The sequence below is a fragment of the Herpailurus yagouaroundi genome, unplaced genomic scaffold (assembly GCF_014898765.1).
Source record: "Herpailurus yagouaroundi ecotype Mexico unplaced genomic scaffold, PumYag 67641, whole genome shotgun sequence".
Classification (NCBI taxonomy): Eukaryota; Metazoa; Chordata; class Mammalia; order Carnivora; family Felidae; genus Herpailurus; species Herpailurus yagouaroundi.
Genome location: NW_024420442.1, coordinates 3,401,348 through 3,426,770, shown reverse-complemented (window position 1 = coordinate 3,426,770; position 25,423 = coordinate 3,401,348). Strand labels below are relative to the sequence as shown.

The following is a 25,423-nucleotide window of genomic DNA, read 5'->3' as shown; positions in this document are numbered from 1 at the left end:
GCAAGCCCATCCTACATCTCCCGGGGCAGGTGTGTTTGCAGGAGCAGACCGGGCACCATCGTCGTTTCTGACCCCAGGATCCTTGCGTGTAAATAGCAATTTTTTTCTTTAACAGTATGAAACGTTTTTACTACACATGATCTGTGGTCCAAATCAGCAATTACAATAGTCAGATCTTTGTATCATATATATTAAATGTACACAACAATAAAATCACCTCTTCCATGAAAATTTTGTCGGTTCACTTTACGTGTTATCAAACGCAAGGCTCACGTGAGACTGTATAACACTTAACAGTCTGTTCACGTGCCAAGGGACAAGGCTAAACAGTAAATTAAAGTGTTAAAATATCTTATGCCAGGACAGTTTTCTTTTTGAATTTGATAAGCCAAGGACCATCAAGGACTATTTAGAACCTGAATAGAATCCAGTGGCTATGAAATTAAAACGCGGGTTTGAGGGAAAACAGATAAGCATCCCCCCCCCCCAGTTTTTTGTTTAGTTTCAGATAGCAAGTCAATGGGAAACTTTTAACCATAACATTCATTTCACTTTTTAGAGCTTGAATAACCACCTCTTCAGCCCGCCTTGCTAAGGTTACTGCATAATCCCTGCATTCCCGTCAAGAAGGATTAGCCATCTTCTCAGGTGGGAGGATTCCAGACTCACTGGGCTACTGTCTAGATCTGCAGTCTCAATAGCAATTTTTGAATCTACTTCCAGGTATGTTCCTTGATGGAGATCAATGTATTCTTTTTGTTATTCTTTTTTGTGTATTTTAATAGTGTCAGATGCCAGAGGAAAACTGGGTATTTTTAATTTAATTTAATTTCTTTAAAAAAAGTATTACTCTTAAAGTTTAGTTGATGTACAATCTTGTATTCGTCTCTGGTGCACAATGTAGTGATTCGATAATCAAACTGGCTGTTTGTAATTGTAATATCTGGCTTCATGTGTGCTCATCACTATCCTGAGGGATTTAACTACTATGAGACCTTAGATGGAACGGTGCCTTGACACAGGTCACGTTTTCAGTGCTCATTCAAAGTCTTACTTGGCAGTATCTGCATTCATTTCAGTGTAAAACAACTTAAGGCCGAAAGTAGCATATGGTTTTAAGCTCTACCTGATCTTGAAATCTGGATATTAGACCTTATTTATCTACAGGGGGAAAAAATACCATCAAGCCTCCCACAATTCAAAATTTGAAACCAATTTCAGGAAGAACAAAAAATACAAAGGGATTAATGACCTACTTTTAGATTTTGACCCTTTATACCTTCAGGCTTTCTTTCTCAATGTTCATTCTATTATTGCCCGTTTCATCAGTATGTGCCCAGACAACAATTAGATTTTCAGGAGAGTGGGATTGAATTGGGGGAGCATAGTACATACAAGAGGCCTATGAGCTTCATTTTTTTTTTTTTAATTTTTTTTTTTAACATTTATTTCTTTTTGAGACAGAGACACAGCATGAACGGGGGAGGGGCAGAGAGAGAGGGAGACACAGAATCGGAAGCAAGCTCCAGGCTCTGAGCCATCAGCCCAGAGCCCGACGCGGGGCTTGAACTCGCGGACTGCGAGATCGTGACCTGAGCTGAAGTCGGGCGCTTAACCGACTGAGCCACCCAGGCGCCCCTAGAGGCCTATGAGCTTCAAACTGATGCCTTGTCCCACATCTTCGGCCACTTGTGCCCTTTATCACAGTCTTTCTATAATGATTATTTTTCCCTTGTATCTTTTTTAAAAGTCGTGGTAAAATTCAAATAACAAAAGTACCCACTTTAAAGTGTACGATTCAGTGGCATTTAGTGCATCCACAATGTTCCCTTTTTTTTCAATGTTTATTTATTTTTGAGAGAGAGAGAGAGAGAGCACATGAGCAGGGGAGAGGTAGAGACAGAGAGAGGAGGACAGAGATGTAAAGCGGGCTCTGCATTGACAGTGGGGTTCGAACTCGAACCGGGAAATCATGACCTGAGCCCGGTCGGACACTCAACCGACTGAGCCACTCAGGCGCCCCAATTCACAATATTCTGCCACCATGACCACCGTGTAGTTTCCAAGCTTATTCATCACCCCAAAATGAAACCCCTTATTCATTTGGCCATCATTCCCCCAATTCCTCCCTCCTCCATCCCCTGGCAACTTCTAGTCTGCTTCCTGTCTCTATGAATTTGCCTCTTCTGGATATTTAATATTTATGGAATCATAAAATATGTGACCTTCTGTGTCTGACTTCTTCCACTTAGCGTAATGTTTTTGAGGTTCATCCAGTTTGTAGCAAGTATTAGTACTTCATTCCTGTTTTGAGTTGAATAATAGTCCATTATGTGAATATGCCACATTTTGTTTATCCATTCCTCAGTGGATGGAAATTTGGGTTATTTCCACCTTTTGGCTGTTGTAAATAGTGCCTCTATCTACATTCATGTACAGTTATTTGTTTGAGTACCCATTTTCGATTCTTTAACGTATATACGTAGAATTGGAATTGCTGGGTCACAAGGCAATTTTATGTTTGAATTTTCGAGGAACTGTCACATATAACAACTGTACCATTTTACATTCCCACTTGCCATGTGCGGGGGTTCCTGTTTCTTCACATCCTCACCAACACTTATTATATCCCATTTTTTAAATTATAGACATCCTACGGGGCGCCTGGGTGGCGCAGTCGGTTAAGCGTCCGACTTCAGCCAGGTCACGATCTCGCGGTCCGTGAGTTCGAGCCCGGCGTCGGGCTCTGGGCTGATGGCTCAGAGCCTGGAGCCTGTTTCCGATTCTGTGTCTCCCTCTCTCTCTGCCCCTCCCCCGTTCATGCTCTGTCTCTCTCTATCCCAAAAATAAATAAACGTTGAAAAAATAAATAAATAAAAAAAATAAATTATAGACATCCTAGTGGATGTGAGATGATATCTCATTGTGGCTTTGATTTACATTTCCCTAACGACTAATGATATTGAGCATCTTGTCATGCTTGTTGGCCATTTGTACACATTCTTGGGAAAAAAACATCTAATCATTTAATTTGGTGGTTTATTTTTTCACTGCTGAGTTGTAAGGATTCTTTATGCATCCTGGAAACTACTCATTTTTAAGATTTTTTTTCTTAAGTTTATTGATTTGAGAGAGAGAAGGGGAGGGACAGAGACAGAGAGGGAGAGAGAGAATCCCAAGCAGGCTCCGTACTGTCAGTGCAGAGACGAGGGGCCGGATCTCACAAACCATGAGATCGTGACCTGAGCTGAAATCAAGAGTTGGACACTTAACAGACTGAGCCACCCAGGCGCCCCTGGAAACTATACTCTTATCAGATATATGACTTATAAATACTTTATCTCGTTGTGTTGGTTGTCTTTTCACTATCTTAATAGTGTCATTTGATGCACGAAGTTCTTAATTTTGATGAAATCCGATTTATGTAATTTTTCTTTTGTTGCTATTATGCTTTGGTGTCATATTGAAGAATCCATTGCTGGGGCACCTGAGTGGCTCAGCCAGCTAACCATCTGACTTCAGCTCAGGTCATGATCTTATGGTTCGTGGGTTTGAGCCATGCTTTGGGCTCTGTGCTGACAGCTCAGAACCTGGAGCCTGCTTCGGGTTCTGTGTCTCCCACTTTTTCTGCCCTCCCATGCTCATGCTCTCTCTTTCTCAAAAATAAATAAACATTAAAAAAAAAAAAAAGAATCCATTGCCAAATCCAAGATCATGAGTTTTTCCCTGTATTCTCCTGAAGAAAAGGAGTTTTATAGTTTTATGACTCCTTCTTCCTCTCTCTCTCCCTCTCTCTCCCTCCCCCATCTATATCTCACTATATATATATATATATATATATATATATACGCATATATATACATATATGTATATATATATACACACATATATATACATACATGTATATATATATATATACACTCTGTCTCTCTGTCTCTATATATATAGTGGGATATATATATATATATATAGAGAGAGAGAGAGAGAGAGAGAGTTTTATATAACTATACATATGAGAGTTTTTAAATTTTAACTCATATTTAGGTATTTTGTCCATTTTCAGTTAGTTTTGGTATATGATATGAGGTATATTTCCAACTTAATTCTTTTGCATATAGCTATCTAGTTGTCCATCATTTCCTGAACAATTATTTCCCAGTTGAATTATCTTGGCACCTTTATCCAGAATCGATTGACCATTGGTGTATGGGTTTATTTATGGTTTCTGGTTCCTCGAGTCTATTCCATTGATCTGTATGACTATCCTTATGCCAGTACAATGCTGTTTTGATTAGTGTAGTTTTGTAGTAAGTTTTGAAATTTAGACGTCAGGGTCCTACAACTTTTATTTTCTTTTTAAAGATTATTTTGGCTTATTATATTCCCTTATAATTCCATATGATTTTAGAATTCTTGTTCCTTGCATTTCTTGTTAAAAACCAGAAACTCTGAATATTAGAATGTGACAACTTTGGAAGACACATTTTCTCCCCTCTTCTAGGTTTGTTGTTCCTAATTGTTTGGGCTGCGGTGGTTGGCTTATTTAGTGACTTCCTAAGCTATTTTTTGCAATATCTGTGTTAGTTTTTTTTAATTTCAGTATTAAAAAATAAAAATAAATACAAAGAAAATAAGTAAAATTTCACTATATTTGACATGCAATATTATATTAGTTTCAGTTATACAACTTAGTGATTTGACAATTATATACAACATGAAACGCTCACCACAATAAGTGTAGATATCATCTGCCATCATACAAAATTATTATAATATGATGGACTATATTCCCTATGCAGTACTTTTCATCTCCATGACTCATTTATTTTATTTATTTATTTTTAAGTAAACTCGACCCCAGATGTGGGGCTCAAACCCATGACCTCAAGTTCAAAAGTCACATTCTTTACCAACTGAGCCAGCAAGGTGCCCCGACTCATTTATTTTATAACTGGAAATTTGTGCTTCTTAATCCCCATTCACCTATTTTGCACATGTCCCCCCCACCCCCACCCCCAGCCTTCTGGCAAGCACCAGTTCGTTCTCTGTGTTTATGACTCTGTTTCTGATTTGTTGTTTTTTGAATTCCATATATAAGTAAAATCACATGGTATTTGTCTTTCCTCTGTCTGATGTATTTCACTTAACATAATATGTTCTGGGTCCATCTATGTTGTTGCAAACGGCAAGATTTCATTCTTTTTTATGGTTTGAATAATATTCCATGCTGTGTGTGTGTGTGTGTGTGTGTCATCTTCTTTACCCATTCATCTATTGATGGACACTTACATTGCTTCTGTATCTTGGATATTGTAAATAATGCTGCAGCAAACATAGGAATACATATATCTTTTCAAATTAGTATTTCATTTTCATTTGGTAAATACCCAGTAGTGGACTTACTAAATCATATGATATTTCTATTTTTAATTTTTTGAGGAACCTCCATACTGTTTTCCATAACATCTGCATTCTTTGTCACGTAGAGCCACTCAAATCTACATTCCGTTAGCTTAGTGGCCAGCAAGTGTTTTGAAATACTTACCATCAATTCCTGGATTCAGAAATGAACAAAGATCAACAAAACAAAAAGGCAACCTAGTGAATAGGAGAGCATCCAACTTTGGCTCAGGTCATGATCTCAGTTTGTGAGTTCAAGCCCCACATCAGACTCTCTGCTGTCTGTGGAGAGCCTGCTTCCTATCCTCTGTCTCCCTCTCTGCCCCTCCCCCGCTCACTTTCTTTCTCTCTCTCTCTCTCTCTCTCTCAAAATTAAATATTGAAAAAAAGAATAGGAGAAAAATACTTGCAAATGATATCTTTGATAAGGGATTAATATCCAAAAGTTATAAGTAACTCCTACTACTCAATACCAAAAAAAAAAAAAAAAAACCAAAAAACGACACAATCAAAATATTAAATGAGCAGGGGACCTAATTAGACATTTTTCCAAAGAAGACGTACAGATGGCCAACAGACACATGAAACATCACTAATCATCAGGGAAATGCAAATCTAAATCACCTCACACCAGTCAGAATGGCTAATATCAAAAAGACAAGAAATAAGAAGTGTTAGTGAGGATGTGGAGAAAAGGGAACCCTTGAGCATTGTTGGTGGGAATGTAAATTGGGACAGTCACTATGGGAAACAGTGTGCAGTTTCCGCTAACAATTAAAAATAGAGGGGCTCCTGGGTGGCTCAGTTGGTTGAGTGCCCAACTTCAGCTCAGGTCGTGATCTTATGGTTCATGAGTTCAAGCCCCGCATCGGACTCTGTGCTGACAGCTCAGAGCCTGGAGCCTGCTTCGGGTTCTGTGTCTCCCTCTCTCTCTACCCCTCCCCAGCTCGCACTCTGTCTCTCTCTCTCTCAAAATAAATAAATGAATGAATGAATGAGTGAATGAATGGAGTGAATGAATGAATAAAATTTTAAAAATTAAAAATAGAATACCCTACAAGCCAGTAATTCCACTTCTGGATATTTAGCTGAAGAAAACAAAAACACTAATTTGAAAAGATATATGCACTCCTATATTTATTGTAGCATTTGGGGGTATAGCTCAGGGGTAGAGCATTTGACTACATTATTTTTAATAACCAAGATACGGAAATAACCTAAGTGCCCATCAATAGATGAATAGATAAAGAAGATGTGATACACACACACGCGCACGCACACACACACACACACACACACACACACACACTGGAATATTCCTCAGCCATATAAAGAATAAAATCTTGCTGGGTCACCTGAGTGGCTCAGTTGGTTAAAAGCGTCCATCTTATGCTCAGGTCATGATCTCATGGTTCGTGGGTTTGAGCCCCATGTCAGGCTCTGCACTGACAGGTATGGAGCCTGCCTGGAATTCTCTCTCTCTCTCTCTCTCTCTCTCTCTCTCCCCCTTTCTCTCTCTCTCTCTCTCCCCCTCTCTCTCTCTGCCCCTTACCCACTCATGCTCTCTCTCTCTTTCAAAATAAATAAATAAAATGAACTTTAAAAAATAGGGGGCCATTCTCTGCACTTTTCTCCTTAAGATCAGGAGATCAGGTTTGGCCCAGCCGTGAATAAAATCTTGCCTCGCTTCTAAAAAAAAAAATAGGGGTGCCTGGTGGCTCAGTTGGTTAAGTGTCTGACTTCAGCTCAGGTCATGATCTTGCAGTTTATGAGTTCAAGCCTCACGACGGACTCTGTGCTGACAGCTCAGAGCCTGGAGCCTGCTTCGGATTCTGTGTCTCCCTCTCTCTCTGCCCCTCCCCTGCTCATGCTCTGTCTCTCTCTGTCTCTCAAAAGTAAATAAATGTTAAAAAAAAATCTAAAAGATAAAGAATAAAATCTTGCCATTTGTGACAACATGGATGGACCTAGAGGATATTATGCTAAATTAAGTAAGTCAGACACCCAAAGACAAATAACTGTATGATTTCACTTATATGTGGAATCTTAAACAAAACAGACAACACACACACACACACAAAAACCCAGAAACAGAACAAACTTGTGGTTGCCAGAGGGGAGATAGACAAAATGGGAGAAGGGGATTAAAAGATACAGGTTTCTGGGGGGCCTGGGTGGCTCAGTCAGTTAAGTGTCTAACTTCAGCCCAGGTCATGATCTCAGTTTGTGAGTTTGAGTTCTGCATCAGGCTCTGCGCTGACAGTGTAAAGCCTGCTTTAATCCTCTGTCTCCCTCTCTCTCTGCCTGTCTCTTTCTCTCCAAAATAAGTATTTAAAAAATAAATAAATAAAAGGTACGTGTTTCCAGTGATTAAACAAGTAATTCAGGGTGAGGAGAAGTACATCACAGGGGATACAGGCAATAATCATGCGATAATTTTATACGGTGACAGCTGTTAACTACACTCACAGTCATGAGCATTTTGTAATGTATATAAAGTTGAACCACTAGTGTTGTATTCCTGAAGCTAATATAATATCATATGCCAACTCTACTTCAAAAAAGCAAGACAAAAAAAGAAAAAGGAGACGTAATACTCTCCCAGTGTTTGGGGATCGCGTCTGTGCTATGCTTTTCTTCAGTGCTTAGCCAGACTATTCACAAGTCTGCCTTCTCTCTTACTTCCTGCTTGCACAGAGCCTGAGAGCCATCCGGAAGTGAAAGCTTGTGGTCCTCTCAGCTGTTTCTGAGCATGTGGCTAGCACATGACCTTCTTGATTCCTCTGTATACCTGGGATCTTTTCAAAGCCTTTGTTCTTCCATCTACATTTTCTCAAGCTTGTGTCTCCCACTCTTTTCAGTTGTCTGTTGCTTGTCCTGACTGCTGTCTCTTGCCCCAGGATGCTGTGGCCAGTGCTTGTGCCTTTAAACGCTTTGAGCAAGCAGCCTCGGCCCAGGGTTCGCTCCTAGTCAGACAAAACAAAGGCAAAACACCATGCCAGTCCTTGAGGGAGCCGGCAGAGTGGAGAAGACCCGGAACCACAATCCTTTGAGAATAAGGTCCATACTGCTCCCTCTAGTACCAGGAGTGCGGGCCTCCCATCCTCAAGGCCACTGCAAGTCTGGGGTGTGAGGGATGGTAGGCAGACAGTTTGAAACACCAAAGTGTTCTCTTACCACTGTCGGGGAGGAAAAATTTGCTTCTAGACTTCCAAATTCTTCTGGGCAGTCTTAAGAATTAAATTGACATGAGACAGATTAACAAGAGAAAATCAAGTTTAATTCATACGTATGGAGGCCTCAAAGATGCAGGACCTAAGAAATGATCAAGGCAGGGGCACCTGGGCGGCTCAGTCGGTTGAGCATTGGACTTTGGCTCAGGTCATGATCTCACGGTTCGTGGGTTCAAGCCCTGCGTCGGGCTCTGTGCTGACAGCTCGGAGCTTGGAGCCTGCTTCAGATTCTGTGTCTCCCCCTCTCTCTGCCCCTCCCTCGCACTCTCTGTCTCTCTCAAAAATAAACAAACTTAAAAGAAATGATCAAGGCAGGTAGCATTTATACTGTTCACACAAAGAAATGATACATTTGTGAGGGATCAACAGGACAAAGAAAACTTGTGTTTGGGAACTTGAGTTAGTAAGGAATTCCAAACAAAATTTGGGCTGGGGTAGTAAATTAGTAGTCAAAGTTACAAGGTTTGTTTACATAGACTTCTTGGGCCCTGACTTCCCTGTCTCTGATGTTAAAGATGTTTCTCTACCTCCTGGTGCAGAGAGGGTACCTTTCGCATGGGAGATTTATTCCCCACTTTGTGGAGACAAAGGGGGATCAGAGTATTGTTCCTGCACTGGCTGTTTATTCACTGTGGCATATCTTGGGGTGGCCCACCTTGAGCCCCCACACCACAAAGCAGTGGATTCTTTTTACACCAAACCTTATGAGGTTGTTGTGAGTTTTTAGCTGAATTCCAACATTCACCGGAAATGGATTCTGACAGCTTTTGCCAGCTCAGTAGTTGCTCTGGGGGGTGGGATGGAGCCCTGGAGTTCCCTTCTCCACGTTAGTCATATTCAAATTTCTTTAACACTAGGGGGGCCCGGTGGCTCTGGTGATTTCAGCTAAGGTCCTGATCTCACAGTTCTCGAGTTCGAGCCCCACGTCGGGCTCTGCGCGCTGAGAGTGCGGGGCCTGCTTGGGATTCCCTCCCTCTCTCTCTGCCCGTCCCCCCCCCCCCAAATAAATAAACTTAAAAAAATTCTTTAATACTAAAAAAAATTCCTCTGGACTTTGCATTCTCCTTCTGGCAACTTGCCAACATCTCTCCTTCACGTCTCAGAAAAACTTTCTTCAAGGAGTAGTTTTCATACCCTCCCTCAGTTGTGATAAACAAAAATATCTCCAGACATTCACTAATGCGACCCAGGTGAAAAGTCATTTCACATTGATACCCACTGTAGTAACTCCAATTCTGAACATATTTGGATTTAACCTGTTTTCACATATACTTTTTAATTGTTTGGGGGGTTTCGTTTGGTTGGTTCTTGTTTTTCATTTGTGCTGTACAGCTCTATGAAATTTTATCACATGTGTAAATGCATGTAACCATCACCAAAATTAGGATATAGGACTCTTCTATCCATACAAAGAAACTCCTTGTGGGGTGCCTAGGTGGCTCAGTCGGTTAACCGTCTTGATTTTGGCTCAGGTCATGACCTCACAGTTCGTTGGTTCGAGCCCCACATCTGGGGAATTCTCTCTCTCCCTCTCTCTGCCTCTTCCCCTCTTGCACTCTCTCTTCCTCTCAAAATAAATAAACTTTAAAAAAACAAAGAAACTCTTGGGGCGCCCAAGTGGCTCGGTCATTTAAGCGTCTGACTTTGGCTCAGGTCCTGATCTCGCGGGCCGTGAGTTCGAGCCCCACGTCTGGCTCTGTGCTGACAGCTCGGAGCCTGGAGCCCGCTTTGGATTCTGTCTCCCTCTCTCTCTGCCCCTCCCCCCTTCATGCCCTGTCTCTCTCTGTCTCAAAAATAAATAAACGTTAAAAAGAAACTCTTTGTTGTTAGACAAACCATTTTTCTAACCAAATGGCATAAAGGTGAAGAACATTGTAAAATTCTACCTTTGTGTAACAAAGGGAAGACACAAGAACGTGTTTTTGTATTCTTTAATGTTTATTTTATTTATTTTTGAGAGAGCGTGCAGCATATGCACACAGGGTCGGGGCAGAGAGGGAAACAGAGGACCCAAAGTGGGCTCTGCGCCGACAGCAGAGAGCCTGATGTGGGGCTTGAACTCATGAACCATGAGATCATGATCTGAGCCGAAGTTGGACGCTTAATCAACTGAGCCATGCAGGCGCCTTGTGTTTTTATATTTATGCTTGCATAAATAATACACTGGGTAGTAATTGGGTACATGTGGGGCAGGGGATTTCAGTGATTCTTTTCACTGAATATATTATATTTTGGATTTTTGAGCTATACCATTATGTTAAAGATAGTAAATGAAACCAAATGAATGGCATGGTTTCCAAGTAGCATTTCAACAGGCTTTAAGAGCAGATGACATATCGAGGTGTCTGGCTGGCTCACTCGGTAGAGCATGTGAGTCTTGATCTCCGAGTCATGGGTTTAAGCCCCACACCGGGTGTAGAGCTGAGTTAAACTAACAAATAAACAAACAAATAAATTACTGATATATGCTACAATTTGGATGAACCTTAGAAAACTTATAAAAAAGACCATATCACGTATTGACTAGACCACATCAGTCAGAGCTGCTATAAGAAAAGTTGAGAGAAATAGACAGGCATCAATAGATTCAAAAGTAGACTTAGTAATATCATCTCCATGGCACCTAATTTGTCTTCCTTTACAGAGACGGTTCCCTTAACAGTCAACTAAATTAGGCCTGTGAAGCACTTAATCAACACTAGAGATTGCAGTACATGAAGTTTATACACCTTTCCCTTAACAGTTAAAGGTCATTGCCTTATCATCGGGATGGCACAATACAAAGTATTCCTCTAGGCTGGAAGGCTACCTGCTTCCTTCTGTAAACTCTGCCCTATATGATGAAGTGAATGCAGTCACACAGGGCAGATGTTTTTAAGGTCATCATGAGATCAAAAGTTAGATTGCATAGGGGCGCCTGGGTGGCTCAGTCGGTTGAGCAGCTGACTTCGGCTCAGGTCATGATCTCGCGGTCCGTGAGTTCGAGCCCCGCATCCGGCTCTGTGCTGACAGCTTAGAGCCTGGAGCCTGTTTCAGATTCTGTGTCTCCCTCTCTCTGACCCTCCCCCGTTCATGCTTTGTCTCTCTCTGTCTCAAAAATAAATAAACGTTAAAAAAAAAATTAAAAAAAAAAGTTAGATTGCATAGGGGCACCTGGGAGGCTCGGTCGGTTAAGTGTCTGACTCTTGATTTTGGTTCAGGTCATGATCTCATGGTTTGTGGGTTTGAGCCCCGTGTGGGGCTCTACACTGACAGTGTGGAGGCTGCTTAGGATTCTCTCCCTCTCCCTCTCTCTCTGCCCCTCCCATGCATGCTCTCTCTCTCTCTCTCTCTCAAAATAAATAAATAAACTTAAAGTTAGATGGCACAAAAGATCATGATACACGATTTTGTTTTCTCACTTGCAGATACTGATGTCAGCTGTGACACTGATGTGTACATAAGGAGAAGTCCTGCTCTTACAGATGTTATTTGGTTTCATTTAAGGGTGGACATGCGACACTTTATTTGAGTTGACCACTACAATCTCCTTGTAATAGACATTTCAAAAACTGTTTCTGGTTGTGCCTGTGGTTATTTTGTGGTCGTTGTTGTTCCTGTTCTATACCGACATCAATATCAATGTTTACACAAGTATTATGCGTTAGATACCATACAGAATGCATGAAAGCTGGAGGTTAAATCTCAGTTTTAAGAGAATCCTAACCGAAAATTTTTTAAGTTTATTTATTTATTTTGAGAGAGAGAGAGAGAGAGAGTGCAGGCGCTCAAATGGGGAAGGGGCAGAGAGAGAGGGAAAGAATCCTGACCAGGCTCCACACTGTCAGCAGAGAGCCCGATGCGGGGCTCGAACCCACGAACCCTGAGATCATGACCTGAGCAGAAACCAAGAGTCAGATGCTCAACGGACTGAGCCACCCGGGCGCCCCCTAACTGAAAATTTAAACATTCTGGGTTGCACACAGAAAAGGGACTAGAAAGAAACAATACTTTTTGCTTTTCCTATATTGCTCAATGATCTACCTTTTATGAAGTATTAGGCACTGGGCACAGTGATAGGTGCTTGAGATACATTATGTCTATAATTTTACAAACTTCAGTTGTGTCCTAGTTTTTTTAAAGTGATAAAGATGCATTAGTTATATTTTTTTGGTCGTGTAATACTATTAAAATAAGTACAATTTTCTTTTTCATCTTAATTTTTTAAAAGTAGATAGATACCATACAGATACCATGCCCAGTGTGAGGCTTGAACTCAAAACCCTGAGGTCAAGAACCCCATGCTCTACTGACTAAGGCAGCCAGGCACCCCTCATTTTAATTTAATTTTTTAATGTTTATTTATTTTTGAGAGAGAGAGAGAGTGAGAGTGGGGAAGGGACAGAGAGAGAGGAAGCCACAGAATCTGAAGCAGGCTCCAGGCTCTGAGCTGTCAGCACAGAGCCCAATGAGGGGCTCGAACTCACAAACCGTGAGATCATGACCCGAGCTGAAGTCGGACGTTAAACTGACTGAGCCACCCAGGTGCCCCACCCCTCACTTTAATTTTTAAAAAATTTAGTAATACATAACACACCTGCACATATATCATATACTGTGTTAGGAAGGAAAATTTTTTCTCTATCCTGGAAGGTCCTTCTGACTGGCCTAAATATTTAATTGACATCACACAGATTAACATGAGAATATCAAATTTAATTATGTAAATACAGGGAAGCCATATAAACAGGAACAATTCCATAGACAGGCAAAATGAGGTATGTAAGTCATGCTGGACTAAGTAGAAAGTGGGTAGGGATCTGGAGTTTTCAAGGGAAGGAAGGCAAGTCACAGGAAGAAAGGGAAGAGTAAATGTTTGTTAAACAAAAGGTTTTCTGGGATATCAAGAAACAATGAAACATACCATGCTAGATTTCTCCTTGTCTACCATACCTAGTTCATATCATATATAGTTATGTATGGTGATAGCTCCCTTCCTGGAACAGGTCCTCTACCTAAATTCTTTTAGGCAGTTAGCAGGAAGGCAAAAAAGAAAAACTTCTTAAAGTCTTCTGTTTCTTAAAAATAACTCCCTAGGGGTGTGTGGGTGGCTCAGTCAATTGAGCGTCTGACTTCGGCTCAGGTCATGATCTCACAGTTAGTGGGTTCGAACCCCACATTGGGCTCTATGCTGACAGCTCAGAGCCTGGGGCCTGCTTTGGATTCTGTGTCTCCCTCTCTATCTACCCTTCTCCTGCTCTCTCTCTCTCTCTCTCTCTCAAAAATAAACATTAAGAAAATAAAATAAAATAAAAATAACCACCTAATATTCAAATCAGCAAAGAGGAAATAAACTTTTACTCTTCACAGACGACATGATACTCATGGAAAACCCAAAAGACTCCACCAAAAAACTGGTAGAACTGTTCCATTAATTCAGCAAAGTTGCAGGATATAAACTCAATGTACAGAAAACAGTTGCATTTCTATACACCAGTAATGAAGCAGCAGAAAGAGAAATCAAGGAATCGATCCCATTTACAATTACACCAAAATCCACAGTATACCTAGGAATAAACCTAACCAAAGAGGTGAAAAATCTATACACTGAAAACTATAGAAGGCTTATGAAAAAAATTGAAAAAGACACAAAAACACAGAAAAACATCCCATGCTCATGGATTGGAAGAACAAATATTGTTAAAATGTCAATACTACTCAAAGCAACCTACATATTCAATGCAATCCCTATGAAAATAACACCAGCATTCTTCACAGAGCTAGAACAAACAATTGTAAAGTTTGTATGGAACCAGAAAAGACCCCAAATAGCCAAAGCAATCCTGAAAAAGAAAACCAAAGCTGGAGGCATTACACTTCTAGACTTCAAGCTGTATTACAAAGCTGTAATCATGAAGACAGTATGGTACTGGCAGAAAAACAGACACATAGATCAGTGGAACAGAATAGAAAACCCAGAAATGAACCCACAAACATATGGCCAACTAATCTTTGACAAAGCAGGGAAGAATACCCAATGGAACAAAAACAGTCTCTTCAGCAAATGGTGCCGGGAAAACTGGACAGCGACATGCAGAAGAATGAACCTGGACCACTTTCTTACACCATACACAAAAATAAATTCAAAATGAATGAAAGACCTAAACATAAGACAAGAAGCCATCAAAATCCTAGAGGAGAAAACAGACAACAACCTTTTTGACCTCGGCGACAGCAACTTCTTACTCTACATGTCTCTGCAGGCAAAGGAAACAAAAACAAAAAATGAATTATTGGGACTTCATCAATTAAAAAGCTTCTGCACAGCAAAGGAAACAATCAGCAAAACTACAGAAAACTGTCAACCAACAGAATGGGAGAAGATATTTGCAAATGACATATCAGATAAAGGGTTAGTATCCACAATCTATAAAGAACTTATCAAACTCAACACCCAAAAAACAAATAATCCAGTGAAGAAATGGGCAAAAGACATAAATAGACATTTCTCCAAAGAAGACACCCAGATGGCCAACCGACACATGAAAAATGCTCCACGTCACTCATCATCAGGGAAATACAAATCAAAACCACAATGAGATATCACTTCACAACTGTCAGAATGGGTAAAATTAACAACTCACGGGGCGCCTGGGTGGCTCAGTCCGTTGAGCGTTCGACTTCGGCTCAGGTCATGATCTCGCGGTTCGTGAGTTTGAGCCCCGCGATGGGCTCTGTGCTGACAGCTCGGAGCCTGGAGCCTGCTTCAGATTCTGTCTCCCTCTCTCTCTGCCCCTCCCCCACTCACACTCTGTCTCTCTCTCCTTCAAAAATAAATAAACATTAAAAATTTTTTTAAAAATAAAATAAAATTAACAACTCAGGCAATAACAGATGTTGGCAAGGATGCGAAGAAAGAGGAACCTTTTGCACTGCAAACTGATGCAGCCACTCTGGAAAACAGCATGGAAGTTCTACAAAAAATTAAAACTAGAACTACCCTATGACCCAGCAATTGCACTACTAGGTGTTTATCCAAAGGATACAGGTATGCTGATTCGAAGGGGCACATGTACCCCAATGTTTATAGCAGTGCTATTGACAATAGCCAAAGTATGGGAAGAGCCCAAATGTCTATCAACTGATGAATGGATAAAGAAGATATGGTGTGTGTATATGTATATATATATACATACATACATATATATATGTGTGTGTGTATATATATATAGTGGAATATTATTTGGCGATCAGAAAGAATGAAATCTTGCCATTTGCAACAACGTGGATGGAACTAGAGTATATTATGCTAAGCGAAAAAAGTCACAGAAAGACAAATATCATGATTTCATTCATATGTGGAATTTTTTTTTTAATTTTTTTTCCACGTTTATTTATTTTTGGGACAGAGAGAGACAGAGCATGAACGGGGGAGGGGCAGAGAGAGAGGGAGACACAGAATCGGAAACAGGCTCCAGGCTCCGAGCCATCAGCCCAGAGCCTGACGCGGGGCTCGAACTCACGGACCGCGAGATCGTGACCTGGCTGAAGTCGGATGCTTAACCGACTGCACCACCCAGGCGCCCCTATATGTGGAATTTAAGACACAAAACAGATGAACATAAGGGAAGGGAAGCAAAAATAATATAAAAACAGAGAGGAAGACAAACTGTAAGAGACTCTTAAATACAGAGAACAAACTGAGGGTTGCTGGAGGGGTGTTGGGTGGGGGGGGTGGGTTCAATGGGTGAGGGGCTTTAAGGAGAACACTTGTTGGGATGAGGACTGGGTGTTATATGTAAGTGATGAATCACTAAATTCTATTCCTGAAATCATTATTACACTATATGTTAACTAATTTGGATTTAAATTAAAATATATATATAACTACCTAAAAGAATCCACACTCCAATGAGACAGGTACGTGTATGGTGAGGGGGTCCGAATTGTGCTGCCCTACACCGCCAGACATAGAAGGGTAAAAGGAAACTTATTTTTCCTCCGCTTCAGCGCTCTGAGACAAGAGGATGTCCTTCTCCCTGGGGACCACCGTGGCAGGTAAAGGAGCCCACGGGGCGGAGACGGCAGGCTGAGGCTGAATGCTGAGGACACTGGGAGCAGTCACCTTAGTAAACGGCAAGCTTGTCTCTGCTGCTGTCATACTTGCCTCTGCTGTTGAAGACGACATCACTCTAGCCTCTCCCCACAGGGGTATGGAGGCCCCCCATCCTTGGGCTGAGCTGGCTAGTGCTCCTGGAAGTGACTAAAAGGCAGAGAGGTTGCTACTCTTGTCCCTCCCAGGACGGAGGCTGCCGTCCTCTGGAACAGGTGGCTTCAAACTGATGACGGAGCGTGGGGCAAGCTGAGGGCAAAGTAGGCTGACAGGAGCCCGCCTCCTCCGCAGGTGGAATATGGGTGATATTCCTTGGACAACCTTGACTACCCAAGAACAAAGGAAAGGGATTTAAGTGTTTGCCATGGTGATGTGGGAAACTAAGGCAAGTGAGAAATTAAACTCCCTTACTGCCTACAGCCCATTGACAAGTCCTTGAGACCAGGAGAGTGTCCTCCCTCTAGGAGCTCAGCTGCCTTGATGATGACACTTTACTATTGGCAAAAGGGAATCTTGACTTAACATTATCCTGACGCCCCCCCCCCCCCGCCATGATCCTGTAAGTCTACTGTAACATGTAAAAATTCCTTTGGAAACTTCCTTTATCTCAACTCCCCCAAGATATATGCTGACAATCATACTTCAAGCTTATGGCCCCTGATATACATCTGAAGGGTCTCGTGAATGAGGCTTTACTAAATGGTAAAAATGGCCTTTTCCTAACAGCAGCTGGCCCTTCAAGATCCTGGAAAGCTTGCTTAAAAAGTTCCTTAGAAACTTATGCTGTCCCTGACCCCCTCCCAACCTGAGGGTATCTAATCAGTTACTCGTCACAACCCCAGTGCAGCTCTTTCTGCCCACGGGTCCTATCCCCGCACTTTAATAAAATAAATCACTTTTTGGGGGCATCTGGGTGGCTCAGTCGGCTAAGCATCCAACTTCAGCTCAGGTCATGATCTCGCAGTTCATGACTTTGAGCCCCACATCCGGCTCTGTGCTGGCAGCTCAGAGCCTGGAACCTGCTTCAGATTCTGTGTCTCCTCTCTCTCTCTGCCCCTCCCTTGCTCACACTCTGTCTCTCTCAAAAAAAATAAACATTAAAACATTTTTTTGAAATAAAGATAAAATAAAATCACCTTTTTGCCCCAAAGATGTCTTCAAGAATTCTTTCCTGGCCGTTGGCTCCGGACCACCCACCCCACCATCACCCAACAACCCCATCATTTTGTGACTTTAACATGGGCTTCGAGTCTTTTCATCTGGGCTCTGAGCTGGTGCAAACCCGGTGAGTACTTTCTCTTTTCTCCCTTTACTCCCATTTCAGGGGCTTTTCGAGGAGGATGGTCTTACTGGAACACTTTCATGTCAATTGCTCAGGTCGCAATCCTCTAGCCCGTGGCTACTCTACGGGGAGGAGAAAGCCAGCCTTTCGGCTGGAAGTTAGTACCCTGGCCGGAATGGTAGTAAGACCCAGAAACTTGATGCCCTCTCTTTATTCCTGTCCTTATACAAAGTTGTCTGTCTTGGGCATGGGACAGCCACTAAGTCACCAGGATGGCTGTCAGTCTTAAGACTCCTGTTTGAGGTTTCCTCCTCATTGGTCTAACATGATCCCCTCCACATCTCTGATCTAGCCGCTTCTGGCTGAGAGACCTCCACTGGGAGCCGGCCGAAACCAGTACCCCATTGAATGAAAACCCAACTGGGGACCGTTTTCTAGGGAAGTTGGCTGTAAAGACTACATGTATTGGAATGTTCTTAGCTCATGATGGATTTGTCTTTACTGTTTTTAGTCAATGTTCTCTGCTAACTACTAAATTACAAAATTGGGTGATTCCCCCTTGTAAAACTTTTCCAGTATTCTCCATGGGTTAAAAACAGCGGTTTCTTCTCTGCCTTCTTAGCAAGACAAACTCAGGTCCATACGCTGGCACCCACCTGTAGCCTAGGATGCAATGGGGAGGTGGGGAGACACTAGCATCTTTCCTCAGGGGCCATAGCGACTGGTCCATGATCATAGCGACTTCATTTGAGGGATGCTTCAGGTCGCTTTAACACCTCAGGAACCTCTGACATATCCTGCACGTGGGATGCCACGCGTCAGGGGGATTCTCGTGGTAATGGACCTTCACTACTTCTCTGTCTCTGCTCTGGAGAAGCATGGGAGCTTCTCTTCGGTCCCCAGGGACTCTCCCCTGGGATGCCTTTTTAACCACTGGAAACAAATCAATGAAAACATTGCAAAATGTAGGAAAGGACTGATCTCCTGTAACATTGCATGGCCTTAGTAAACAGGGCAAATGGACGGAGGTACCCTAGGTCCAGGCCTTCACCGCTCTAAATCAGGACCTGGACCCAAGGGCCTCTTGCAGAACATGTTTAGTCAGTAACCAGGCCAGTAAACTCCCTTGTGATATACCGGATGATAATGATCTAAATAGGCGTCCTCCTAACAGAACTCAGTCGCTGGAGGAAGCACCGGCCATCCCTGACAAAGGAGACGCTGACTCTTTCTGCCTGTTCCTCCTCCTAATAGATGTGAGGGCTTCTCCCTCATTCATTTCCCAGGTTAATGGCTATGATAACTGGAGCCAACTCTGGTTAGTCTACCTCAGGACGGGGACTTTAAGGACTATTCCCAAGCAGCTGCCAAAACTCCATTTGTTTCCGGGAAATTCTCTGTCTACTCCAGCCAAACACGGACTCCGTATTTCCACGTTGGTGGAAAAAACATGGCCTCTGCTCCTCTGTCCGAGTGGACAAGGTTTAGAACCGGGAATTCTGTCTGCCTTCTGCTGGCATCTCATCTCTCCTGCCTTCCCCTCCCCCTCTTCCTGTTTCTGCACCACCTTGGGCGTGGCCTACATTACTGGTTCCTATACCATCCTCAGCCAGCACCACTGGCTCCTCCTCCCACCCTCGATGTCAAGGAGTGAAGAGCATCCACTTGGACCGCCCACCTCAGGTTCCTGCACTGGTGTCCCAGGTAAAAACTGACAATGGGGAAAAATTGATTGACTTTTAAGTGGGTGCAGGTGAAACATATTCGGTGCTTAAGCTAATTTAAGTTTGCTGGTTTAATTAAGATAGATCTGTCTTTAGAGTTACCAGCATCAAATATAAAACTTTTAGGGGCACCTGGGTGGCTCAGTTGGTTAAACATCCAACGTTGGCTCAGGTCATGATCTCAAGGTTTGTGAGTTCTTGCCCTGCGTCTGGCTTTGCGCTGTCAGCTTTGGATTCTGCCTCTCCCTCTCTCTCTGACCCTCCCCTGCTCACACTCTGTCTCTCTCTCTCTCTCTCTCTCTCTCTCTCTCTCAAAAAGAAATAAACATTAAAAAAAATTTATATGAAACTTATTCTACCAAGGTTCACTGAAGGTCAAGTAAACTCATGTTATCTCTGTTGCAATTTGTTAGCAAAGAGACGACTTAATGGTTAATTTTGTCTGTCTCAAAGTTTTTATGGGTAATTGTTAAGATAGCCTTCAAAGCCTTTGGTAACCTAAAACTTTAAAGTTTTGATTGCATGATACATGGGATTAAATTCATTGGATATCTAATGAGATAAGAAGCTAAAGCATTGATTAGTGGATGTAGGTTTGTGCTTTTGACTTACTGCAGAGAAACTAAGGCTGTTTGGGTCTATTGGTAAGCAGGCTTTTGTGCTTAATTGATTTGCAAATTTGCCATCTAAAGAACTGTGGTGTAACAGTTTACAATTGGTTACTACGTTTTCATGGGAGATGAAGGTTTCGAAGAGTTAAAATTCTGCTAAGTGTACTTAAGACTGATGGAAATGAGGAAAAAACTCTGTATGTAGAAAAGTAGGTGATATGTAAGAAAGATACAAGGAATGGAAATACATTTTTTGGTGAAGGTAAAAGAAAGTAATTTTGTCCTAAATGAGACTGTTATTTGGAGAGAACTGGCTTGGGAGAAAATCTGAAGGCAAAGGAAAGTTGTAGAAGGTTCGTGAAGGGATATCTTTGGAAAGGAACTATATGTGTGGTCAGGATGGACTAAGGTTGAGATTAATGGATTTTAAAAGTATCCTGGTACGAGATTAAAATTCTGCCATTCTTTCTGCTCAAAAGACAATGTTTTCTTGGACTGTTGATCTGCTCTTGATAAGAAAATGTAAACAAAGGCATTTTTCTCTTTTGTCTGCAGGGAAAACCAAAGCTTATGTTTTGACTTTTTCAGGTCTTTGATTACTTAGTTAAAACTTCTCAGTGTTGGGGCGCCTGGGTGGCGCAGTCGGTTAGGCATCCGACTTCAGCCAGGTCACGATCTCGCGGTCCGTGAGTTCGAGCCCCGCGTCGGGCTCTGGGCTGATGGCTCGGAGCCTGGAGCCTGTTTCCGATTCTGTGTCTCCCTCTCTCTCTGCCCCTCCCCCGTTCATGCTCTGTCTCTCTCTGTCCCAAAAATAAAAATAAAAACGAAGAAAAAAAAAATTTAAAAAAAACTTCTCAGTGTTAAAGGAGCGTAGCTTCGCTAACAAGTACAGAACCCTACATATTTGCCTTTGAATCTCTTATTGGCATCTTGGGTAAATAAATAAAGATTTGTAATGATCTGTAATCCCATGTAGGATGTGCTTTATAAACTTTCTAAGATTTTAACAAACTTCCCAGGGTTTAAATTGTAAATGAAGTCTTTTTATTTGGTATGTTAAGTTACTTGGAAAAGCACTCTCAAATAATGGTAAACCTTAGGTTGTATTTCATGAGTAAGTGCTATAACTGCTCAAGTATGTATTGCCGTTCCTAAAATTTTAATGTTTTGGTATAAGGTCCTCGCTTGATATTCTGATTATTGAAGTGTTATATGTCACAGAAAGAACAGTTTCCTTGTCAATTGCATCATAATGAACTCTCCTCAGATCTGGCACAATGTCCATTTCTGAGATTTTGTCATTTATAATTGTTCTTATTCTCTCACAAAATGAATTTCATCTTCAAGGAGATTCATAAAAAGGACTTTTAAGACAAATACAAGTATTTGACATCTTTAAAATCCTAAAACTAAAATGGGTAAGAATTTCCAGAACTAAAAAGTTGCATTCAAACGGAACAAGAATTAGGAACGTGGGACTAAATGAACTGAGGAAGATTATAGTTTTGTGACTCTTGTTGGAAATATTGCTGGTTGTCTAATGTTTGCTCTTCCAGATTGAGGAAATGTTCTCTTTCGATATATAGAATATACAGAAATTTCATAAAGTATTCAATTGTAAACTGAAGCATTTATATTTTCTCTCTACCTGAACCCTCTAAAATTCAAAAAGTCTCAGTGAGTATTCTTCCAGCAATCATACTTTTTGCAGAATTTCAATAAGAATCTTCTCCTTGTAACAGGACACCATTGGAAATACTGGTTGCTTTACCAAGGCTTTGACTGGAATGTCATACTTGTGAGACATGCATAGACTCAGATATGACCCTACAGCTCTAAGGAGTTAAGGTTGACTTTATGAAACCTGGAGCCATAAAGCCCCTTGGAAATGTTGGGCTGATACCTTGCTTACAGAATTCCTACCAGGCTTACCAGGTGAGTAAAGAATGTCACTTCCTGGCAGGGGCAGGAACCTCAGGATATCTTGGGGACCTTGTGAAGAGGAATTCACCCAATTCTTATTTTTATTTTTTTTTTATTTATTTTTTTTAATGTTTATTTATTTTTGAGACGGAGAGAGACAGAGCATGAATGGGGGAGGGTCAGAGAGAGAGGGAGACACAGAATCCGAAGCAGACTCCAGGCTCTGAGCTGTCAGCACAGAGCCCGACGCGGGGCTTGAACTCACAGACAGCGAGATCATGACCTGAGCCGAAGTCGGACGCTCAACCGACTGAGCCACCCAGGCGCCCCAGGAATTCACCCAATTCTACCGGTGTTGCAGGCATGTCTGAGGGCAAGTACTTGCGTTGGCTTCTGGCCTGGAGAGGCAGGTTCTGGCAAAGCAAACTTAAAATCTTTTTTTAATGTTTATTTATTTTTGAGAGAGAGAGAGAGAGAGAGAGAGAGAGAGAGTGAGTGGGGGAGGGGCAGAGAGAGAGGGAGACAGAATCTGAAACAGGCTCCAGGCTCTGAGCTGTCAGCACAGAGCCTGACGCGGGGCTCGAACTCATGGACCATGAGATCACGACCTGAGCTGAAGTCGAATGTTCAACTGAATGAGCCACCCAGGTTGGCAAAGCAAACTTTAAAAGACCCTTATGATCAATCGCTATTCTTGCTGAGCATATGTAAATAATTAGGCCAAGTTTGTTAAACTGGATTTGTTTTACAAAAGAATTAGTCTTGATTTGGCTGTCTCTGGAAATGAGGATTTTTAAGAGAGAAAAACTGTTTCAATAATGTACCATATGGATGTTAAATTCTAGTTCTGGTTGTCTTTAAATGTTTGTTGTTTGCCTAAACTAGACAACTGCAGAAAAATTGTCCCAATAAGTACAGGTATGGACAATTGCCTTGCTTGTTATTCTGTGGGAATAATAACCCCATGGGCATACTATTTAAACAACTGGAAATGGGATGGATTCCTCCAACAATTGTACATAAAAAGACTTTTCTCACGGTAATAGATAAATAGATAAAGACTATGGTGCTTTATTAAATTATTCACTTGAGGTTAATTCATAAATCTCTCAGTATGCAAACCATATCCTCCCTAAACCTGATCTGACAGTTACTAGAAACCCACCCCCCATAAACCCAAAAGACCTGGTTTATTTAAAGGATTGAAAGCCCAATACAACAGAGGATTTAACTCTAAAATGGAAGGGTCTATATTGGGTCATATTATGTACTCCCACTGCAGTCAAGTTAGAGGAGCAGTCTTCATGGGCTCCCGTATCTAAATAAAACCTGTACCCCCTTTACAGGAAATCAATGAGCAAACTAATGTGCCTTCCTATTCCCGTAAACCTGTAGAAGACCTCAAACTTCTCTTCAAGTGGAAATAATGGTTGTACCTTTCTTTTTCATTCCCCTTTCCCAATTTCTATTCACAATTCCTTCTCATAATGGGTCGTTCAAAAGGATCACCCCAGACATTTGAGTTACAAACCAGAACGACCCATTTGATTCCAGCTGCCGTTCCCACTCCCATCTGAGGATGCTTCAAGCCTCACATCTAAAAATCTCACTGGTAGACACTGGGTTTCTAATTTGCTCTAACCACTAACCTATATTTTTCTTATTTCTGTAAAAGGGCCTCTTATTAATTACCTAATTGCTTACTAAATAGAGTCTATATGATGGCTAAACACCACCTGCTACACAGTGAAGGACTTAAGTGGCTCTCAAAGTAACATTATATTATTAAATGCTAAAATACCTCATATGCATACAGCCATTCTACAGAATAGAATGGCATTAGATGTCTTAGCTGCTGTACAAGGTGGAACTTGAGCTGTCATAAAAATGAAATGCGGCGTATACATTCCAGATGACCACCAAAAAATTTTTGGATTTCTAACTGCCATGAATACTCGAATTGGCACTTTAAACAATCCCTCTCTTCCCTTTCATGATTGGTTAAACTCCTAGACTAGAGGATTTTTGTCAACTACCAAGGGACTTTTATTTGGGCTAATCTTTCTAGTTATTCTCATTATCTTTGGCTGTTTTCTCCCATGTCTCTGTCTCTCTGCCTGGTGCCAAGACTCCATCACTGCAGGAACTTCAAGCCAACAGACGATCCTTTCTACTCAAGAAGGTTCATCCACGTTGTCCGCCTTGGATTCAGCTGCCTCCACCTTAACTCCCCTGTATGTTCCCTGACCAATATTGACCCATAAAGGTAGGGACATCTCTGCGCCCTTACTCAGCAGAAAGGAGCTACAGAATATGAGACCTTCCACCTTCAGCAACCATAAAGGTTTAAGGGTCAAAATTGTTCAGGGGGGATACGATGAGGGAGCGTGGGGCAAGCTGACAGCAAAGTACAGGGTAACAGCACTGGCCCCGCCCCCCACCCTCCCATCAGATGGGATATGTGTGCTATTCCTCGGACACTCCTGGCTGCCCAAGGACAGGGGAAAGGAAAGAAAGCAGATAGTTGGCCGATAGAGATGACAGTCATGCAGGACAGGAGTCTCCTTCCGTTCACGGATAACTTAGAAAACTGCAAGAAAAAGGCAATCTTCTCCATAGCCTAATCTCCAGAAACCTATAGACTCCGTTTCCTAGAGCCCTAATACCACCCTCACCAAGATGGAAGGGGGTTTAAGTGCCAGCCATGATGATGTGGGAAACTAAGGCAAGTGAGAAATTAAATTCCCTTACTGCCTACAGCCCACTGACAAGTCCTTGAGGCCAGCAGAGTGACCTCCCTCTAGGAGCTCAGCTGCCTCGATGATGACACTTTGCTAGGGGCAAAAGGGAATCGTGGGTTAACATTATCCTGACACCCCAGGATCCTGTAAGTCTACTGTACCATATAAAAATTCCTTTGGAAACTTCCTTTATCTCAACTCCCCGGAGATAAATGCTGGCAATCATAATCCAAGCTTCTGGCCCCTGATATACATCTGAAGGGTCTCATGACTGAGGCTTTACTAAATGGTAATACATTGCATTTTCCTACCAGCAGCTGGCCCCCCAAGATCCTGGAAACCTTGCTTCCAAAATCCCTTAGAAACTTAACCCCCCCCAACCTGAAGGTATCTAATCCGTTACTCATCACAACCCCA

At 41.9% G+C, this 25,423-nt stretch overlaps 1 long non-coding RNA gene across 2 annotated transcripts; it reads left to right on the top strand.

Annotated features, from left to right (window-relative positions):
• Nucleotides 1-25,054, top strand: LOC121025487 (uncharacterized). Of its 2 annotated transcripts, none has more exons than XR_005788072.1 (4): nucleotides 1-88; nucleotides 560-723; nucleotides 17,877-18,010; nucleotides 24,394-25,054. It is a non-coding gene; the product is annotated as an uncharacterized LOC121025487 (long non-coding RNA). The 2 variants fall into 2 exon arrangements; XR_005788071.1 differs by lacking the exon at nucleotides 24,394-25,054 and adding an exon at nucleotides 19,617-19,881.
• The last annotated feature ends 369 nt before the right edge of the window (nucleotides 25,055-25,423 follow it).